The following is a 7,889-nucleotide window of genomic DNA, read 5'->3' as shown; positions in this document are numbered from 1 at the left end:
AATTCGAAAAAAATCCGAACCCAGAAACCCAGAAATTTAAACAAAAAAAAACCAAAAAAATTCGAACCAATCAAATTCGAAACCCAGAAAACAATCCGAACCCAAAAACCCAGGAAAAACCAAAGGAATTCGAACCCAAAAATTCGAAAAAAATCCGAACCCAGAAATTTAAACCCAAAAAATTCAAGAAACTAAGAAACCGAGAAAAAATCGAGAAAAAACAAAAAAAACCAGGTATTCGAACCTAGAAAAACCCCAAAAAAACGAAAAAATTTCGAACCCAGAAATTAAAACACGAAAAAAGCAAAAAAAAAATTCAAGAAAATACCTTGCTTGGTAGCTATAATTGAAGAAGAACGAAGGATTTGAGAGTTTAGAGAGATCTGAGGTGCATGCGGATGAGAGATGAGAGAGAACGAAGGAGCTCTGAATGAAAGATCAGAAAATAAAAGGAGAGAGGGTTGATGAGAGAGAATGAATTTGAGAGAGAGATAGAGGGGCTGAGGGAAGGAGAAGCCCGATTTTTTTTTTTTTTATAAAATCCTTTTATTTTTTTTTATTTTTTTTTTTTAAAATAATCAGTTGGCAACTCTAACCCTTTTATTTATTTTTTTTTTTTAAAAAAATTATCAATTGGCAACGGTTAACCGTTGCCAACTCTTACCTATTTTTTTTTTTTTAATTGGCGCTCATTTTAGTTGGCAACGGTTTTCATGAACCGCTGCCATAGGGGGGTGCCTATTTAGTTTTTTCTACTAGTGATTGTCATTCCTAGCCTACGCCATGTTGACACGTGTTGCGCTTTTCACAATAGTTGGTAATGACATGATCTATTTATTAATCAATAGTTGCACTTTTCACGTATGTTGTTGCTCTATTACACCTGCATGTAGTTGGTGTTGTTGAAACCCAATATTACCTTTATTATAGGGTTAGTTACATAATATAAATTTAGGGTCATTATTCATATATTATTTAGGGTTATTATTCATTTATTATAAGTTGGCTGTGTTTGGAAGGGAGATGACGGTTGGGTATAAAACCCATTACTTAGTCCCAGAATGTATGCAAGCAGTGTATGAAGCACAGCGTGCTCAGGTCGTTGCAGCTGCTCAACAGAATTGAAGTGCCAGGAAGTCTTAGCCATGGATGTCTTTTGTTTTTGGGTTACAATATGAAGTTGTAAGTAATCTCAGTAGGAAGTTTATAACGGATGTAGTTTTAGCCTTAATCTTAGGCATCTTTTGTTTATGCATCAATTTTCACTATAAAAATCATGTGGTGCAAAATGTAAATAACTATGGCATTAGCCTTTTAATATAATCTATGTTCTCTTTTTGTAAAAAAAAAAAAAAAAAAAAAAAAAAAATAATGAAGATATAACTTTAAATAACTATTTAATAGTCTGATAGTAACACCCTTAACATGACTTAAAGTTTTTGAGTTATATGCTAGAATGCACTACAAAAAATTGTCCATATAGAATCGGAATTCTAGCGACGGAATTCAATCTGTTTCTGAATTAGAGACGGAATTAAAAAAATCCATCTCTAAATTAATTTAGAAACGGAATTAAAAAACTCGTTTCTAAATTATAGATAGAATTAAAAAATTTGTCTTTAAATTAGAAACAGAATTGAAAATCAGTCTCTAAATTAGAAACGGATTTTTTTTCCGTTGCTAAATTAGAAAATGATTTTTTTTCGTTGCTAAATTGAGAGACGGATTTTTTTTTTCCCGTTACTAAACTAGAGGCGGATTTTTTTTTTCCGTTGCTGATATGAGCGACGGATTTTTAATTCCGTCTCTAAATTATTTTCGAAACGAATTATGTAAAATATTACTTTAGAGACGAATTATGTAAACTAAAATCCGTCTCTAAACTAGAAGTGGATTTTCAAATCCGTCTCTGAACTAGACACGGATTTGAAAATTCGTTTCTAAACTAAAGACGGATTTTAAATTCAGTCTCTAATATTTCTTTCACTTATTATCAATTATGTGCGTAGAAGTAAACAAATAATGTTTGGTATATTTACACTAGGCGAAAAATATAAATGGGCACCGGTTCAAAACCCCCATTTCGCACCGGTGTTGAACCGGTCCTTATTTGAGGGATGCCAAAAACCAAAAGATTTCGCACCGGTTCTTGCTGTGAACCAGTGCGAAAAATGGCCCAAAAAAATAAAAAATAAAAACTTTTAGCACCGGTTCTTTTTCAAAACCGGTGCCAGAAATGCCCCAAACAATTAAAAAAAAAAAAAAAATTTGCTTTTTTTTCACTTAAATTGATATAGAAACACTAACGTATATATAAAGTTACATATTTTCATTAAAAAAAAGGCTATAATATTACAATTAACCAGCACTTCAACATCTTTAGTTTTGGCTTTTTCTAACTTAAAATCAGCATGTGTTGCAACTTAAAACCAGAGTTACACCCTAAGCATACCAATGTTGCAATCTAAACCAACACTTGAAAATTCCATCAGTAATCCAGTCATAAGTTTAGAGTTGCTTGTAGGTGCTCAGTGGGCACAAGGAAATACCTTTTGATTTAAGTCAGGTGGCTGTGCAGCTTCCGGTTTAGGCTGCTGGTGTTTTGTTGCTGTTTAAGCTGCTGTTTTCTGTAGGCTGTGTTGCTTGCTTTGTGTGTGGTTGCTGGTTTCTGTTTGCAGGATGTGTTTTAGCTGTTGCTGGCTACTGCTTTCTGTTTCTGACTGCTTTGGCTCTGGCTGGTGTGTGCTGGTTGAGGCTGCTGGTTTCTGTGCTGCATGCTGCTAGCTTGTCTCTGCTTCTGCCTGCCTGTTCTGTTGCATGCAGTGTGTTGCAAGGTGTTCTGGCTGCTGTGTGTCTTTTGTCTACACTGCTACTGTTGTCCTGCTTCTGCACTGCTATGCTGTTCTACTTCTACTTGATGTTGTTATGACTTTTGCTACTGTTGTTTTGTTGTCTGCTCTGTCAGCTGTTGGCTCTGTAGCTGTTGTTCTGTTGCCTGCTCTTTCAGCTGTTGTGTTGCTGCTGTTTGGTTGTTGGCATAGTTTTGCAAAGCCTGTTGGCTATCTGCAGCTGTTGTCTGGTGTTGTGCCTGCCTGGTGCTGGCTGTTGCTGCTGTTTTGCTGGGCCTGGTGCTGTTACATTCACAAGCATAATCAAATTAAGGGATTAAAAACCAATAGAAATCTTCAACACAAAACCAAACAACCAATAGAAATCTTCAACACAAAACCAATCATTCAGAGGTAAACAAAAAGAGCAATATCCATGTAATCCTAAGAATCTTACCTAACATATCCAAACAATGTGCTACTATGAATCCATCATTAAGTAAAAAACAATAAAAATTGAGATCAATGTCAAAACCAATCTTCTATTCTAACTCAAAAGATATCTAACACATTGTTCGAATTCCCTAACCTGCTCCATTTGTTATTAAGCTATTGCTACACAGGTTTCATCACGAAGATCATTAGGAATAATAAGTTTAGACAAAAATAATGCACCCTTATAGTCGTTATAGATAGAGAGATGTGCCTATCTTTCATCTCTTCAACCAAAGCCGTATAAGACTTTAAGAGTAGTTTGTCTACTGTTATATGACTCTTAATCACTCTTAACCTGCTTTTTTTCTGCCCTTTCAGACTGATTACAAGTAATCTCCTCTGTAGCTAAACCCTCAAAAACAGAGAACAACCCTCACAATCAAGCACAGCTTACACATCTTGATCTTTAAAAAGATTAAACATTGACCTGAAGAGTTTTTCAAAAGCTAAGCTAGTGTTCACATTAGAATATAAACTACCAAATCAGACGTATCAACCAACAAGAGTGTCTATAACGCTACTTCAATGGCATAGAGGAAGAGATAGAAAGTAGCAACATTCAAAGAAACTATACTCTCAAGAAAGACCCCAAACATATAGCAGCAATGCACAACTATAGCAGCAGTGGCAAACCTTGGAGCATCTAAAACACCTTGCTTTCTCCGACCAGCACTTTTGATAACACGAACTTCTTCAATTTCAACCAACAGGCACTTTGGCGCTTTCTTGTTATGAGATAATGTCATCATAAGTCTAAAATTTGATTTCCTGTAATTTCAGAATAAGAACATTTGCATACACTAAAATAAGTATGAGCTGATGTAGCAAAGTATAGTACACTAAAAAAGAAAGTCCAAAATACACTTCCAAACAAAAAAGATTGGCTTTGAGCTCCTCTAAAGTATGATTTCAGCAAGTACACCTGTTTCAAGACTAGCATGGATTACCAAAAAATAAGAGCCAGAACTAATGCTACATATCGAAAAAATAGCCTTTTTATACCCCAAATTCAACCCTCTGACACTGATCAAGGTTCATATATAAAGACTAAAAACAACAAGGAAAGTATGATGCTCTATATGATTTATCAATATAAACACAATAATATGCATAGAAACCTTCACTGACAAATAGAACCCTTCATAAGACAAGAAACGTACAACCAAGTTCAAAACGTTTCAGTAAAATCTGATTTAAGAAGAAGAAAACCTTCAATGTTAAAGCCCATGCGTGGTTCCTCCAGCACAGCTTATACAACCACGAACACCATTTCCTCTCCTTCAATGAAAAGTAGCGCAAATCAGAATGCCTTCAAGTACAGACCAATGATTATAATTAAGCTAAAAAAGTTATAAGCTAAGATTAGAAACAACGAGACATAGACCTCACTAATATTTGAAGGGTCAGAACAGAAGCAAAATGCATCCACACCCAAAAGAGAAAGAAACCTCTAATTAACCCAACAAATATGATATGTAAATGGCTTATCGTAATCAACAAGACTACTCAAACTTCACGAAATTGCATAAGCACATAGGCCATTTGAAAAAGAAAAGTACTTAAAAACTAAAGCAACTTTGCAGATGAGTTAATATTTTAAATTTGAGTGTGCAACAGCAGACATGTAGCAAATTCTGATATTATTGAGCATCCAACTCACGAAAAAACAATGAACATAAGAACATATGATTACTGCCCATGAATCACAATCTATTGACACAATGTCTTACCAATATTTTGTCACTCATCCAATTAAACAAACGAAATATAAGAAATGAAGAAATAGAAACTAACCTGCCACCATTACAGCAACGCTTCCAGCCTTCCACCATCGGCGCACAAAATCAGAGCAACCGCACTAAACACCCACAACCACACCATCAACGCACAAAATCAGAACAGATCGCACAACTTTAGATTAATTTTCAAATGAAAATCAAAAAAATTAGATCTAATATAACTGAAAATTAAAAGCAAAACTAAACATGAAAACGATTAAAGGGCTAAAATGATTGAGGACTAAAACGAAAATCGATATTAGAATTAGAATAAAATCGAAAACTTCAGATCGAGAAAAAAAAAATTATCTCTGAATCCGCAAAAGTTCAGCAACAAACTATCCAAAAAACCATTACCCAGAAACTTAAATCAACTCAAAACTACATAAATTTGAAAAAATAAAGTTAAATCAACTCAAACAATCATCGGTGCTATTAACTCATTTTTCGCATCGGTTGGTTAAAACCGGTGCGAAAAGTCTTTCCCTCAATCCCGCCTATTTTTTTTCGCATCGGTTCTTAAAAATCGGTGCGCATTTTGCGGTGCCTATTTCATTTTTTCTACTAGTGTTATAGACGGATTTTTTTTTTCCGTTGCTGATATGAGCGACGGATTTTTTTTTTTTTTCGTTGCTAATACCAGCGACAGATGAAAATAATTCGTCGCTAAAACCAGCGACGGAAATAAAAAATCCATTGCTAAGTTCAGCAACAGAAAACAAATACAACGTCGCTAGTCTCATTTAGCGACAACAATTTTGCCAACGGAGTATTCCGTTTCAAAATCTGTCGCTACCTATAATTAGCGGCAGAAAAGTACAATTTAGCAACGGGTTTGATTTGTTGCTAAATGTCTATCTTTTTTGTAGTGATGTTACTTCTAAACATTTATCCCATAAGAAAAGAAAACATTGGAAAAGAAATTATTAACGGCTCGTTTTCGTTTTAAAGTGCATTAGACATTCATAACTTGGAAAAAAAACATTAGGAAACCCTTCTCATGAGAAAAATTCCTAGCGTGCTCTAATTTGAGAATAAAAAATAAAGAACTATTACAACAATGATTATCGATGAAATAACTAGATGACCAACTTTAGCAATTCAGCCAGTCCACTACTTGATTTGCCTCTCAATATATATGTCGTTGAATGCTCTAACTAGTCGGCAAAATTGTTTAGAGTTTAAATATCGATTATAGTATGCTTGATTTTTCATGCTTGATTTGCTTTTGCTATGAATGAAAATATGAGAGGAATGAGGAGATAAAGAGAGGGATAATCCCTCCATCTTTCCCCCAAGTGGTTGGGGGTTCGATTCCTCACCCAGCCCCCATCCCCCAATCTTGTGATAGGGTGGGGGGACCACTCCGTATCTTACCATAAAAATATACTTCCTCCGTTTCTTTTTAATTGACACGTTTTAGTCATGTTTGCTAATGCACAAATTCAATCGTTAATATCTTTAATTATCGATAACCAAAACTTATAAAAAGTTGATATTTTGAAAATATACATCCTGATAAATCTAACAAGACCCCACATGACTATACATACAAGGGTTAAAATATAGTACCTCTTAGCTTCCAACATAATACGTAATACCTTATAACAACGTTCATCTTCTTCCCCCGACTTATCTCCCCTGACTACTCTGTAAAATTGAAGCAACGACTAGATGAAGCAAAATCAACCATTAACTCTGAAAACATCAACCATTAGCCCTGAAATCAATGGGTAAGAGCAATATCTTACACTTTGTTTGGTTAGAAAGAAATAGAAGGAAAAGTAGAGAAGAGAAATGGAGGGAGATAAATTCTCTTATTTGGGTAAAGGATTGGGGGAAGGAAGGGGAAGGAGAGGGAGAGATCCATTTTCCCTCTCTCTTCAATAAGCATAATCCCTCCAATATTGGAGAGATTTGGAGGGAAAATGGAGCTCACCTCCCCTCCCTTTCTTTTCCCTTCCCTTCATTCTTTTCCCCTCCCCTTCCTTTCCTTCCTTCTTTGTTATCCAAACAAAGTGTTAATTTTTTCTACCAAATCTATTAACAAATTACTGCAAATTTTCTGACAAATCTATTACTTTTGATATTTTTATGAGCTGCAATTGGATTTTTTACCTAGATAATGAAAATTTAAATTTATATATTATGCGGTAAAGTGATTATCAGAATTCAAATGCAGTGAATTAGGCTTTTGATGTAGATGACAATATATCAATATGGAATTTTAGTCTAGCTTTATTGAAATAGGAAATTTCGAAAATTGTTGCTTATTCTAAATTTTGTAAAAGTATTTTGTTAGATGATACTCTTATATAGAAAGGATTTGCAATCACCAAAAGTTATTATTAGTCTTTGTTTTATGGTTCATGATTTTGGTCCTACATATACACCTTCTTAAACTGGTAGATACAGTAAGTGTTCAAAGTAGGTACAACAGTGTAGTACTAATTTGGGATTTGTTCAACATTGAGATACATCAACTAATCCGTATAGATACTTTAGCTTACATATAGAGATACATCGACAAGATCATAGGGATACACCATATAAAACTTTTAGATACATCATTGTAACATTTTAACAAGAAATGAAAAGTGTTTATTGATGTTCCTCATTATTTTTACTATGTTAGTCCTAGCTTAACTATGAAAGTAGCTAGATATTCGAAGAGGCTATAAACCTTGAAATTGAGATATTTTAAGTAGTATGTAAATTTAAACTCTTTGTTTACCTAGATGGAGATGATGTTCAGTGATACTTACGACCATTACATAGAGATACGTCA

General features: G+C 34.3%; 1 long non-coding RNA gene across 3 annotated transcripts; it reads right to left on the bottom strand.

Moving 5' to 3' along the window:
* Nucleotides 1-2,269: 2,269 nt before the first annotated feature.
* LOC110719423 lies at nt 2,270-5,752 on the bottom strand. Of its 3 annotated transcripts, XR_002511095.1 has the most exons (4): nt 5,118-5,752; nt 4,533-4,601; nt 3,957-4,091; nt 2,270-3,131 (listed from the first exon to the last, which is right to left on the bottom strand). It is a non-coding gene; the product is annotated as an uncharacterized LOC110719423 (long non-coding RNA). The 3 variants fall into 3 exon arrangements; XR_002511093.1 differs by lacking the exon at nt 2,270-3,131 and having other exon boundaries at nt 3,907-4,091; nt 5,118-5,741; XR_002511094.1 differs by lacking the exons at nt 2,270-3,131; nt 3,957-4,091 and having other exon boundaries at nt 4,448-4,601; nt 5,118-5,751.
* Nucleotides 5,753-7,889: the final 2,137 nt, after the last annotated feature.

The sequence above is a fragment of the Chenopodium quinoa genome, unplaced genomic scaffold (assembly GCF_001683475.1).
Source record: "Chenopodium quinoa cultivar QQ74 unplaced genomic scaffold, ASM168347v1, whole genome shotgun sequence".
Classification (NCBI taxonomy): domain Eukaryota; kingdom Viridiplantae; phylum Streptophyta; class Magnoliopsida; order Caryophyllales; family Amaranthaceae; genus Chenopodium; species Chenopodium quinoa.
This window is presented reverse-complemented; position numbering and strand designations above follow the sequence as displayed.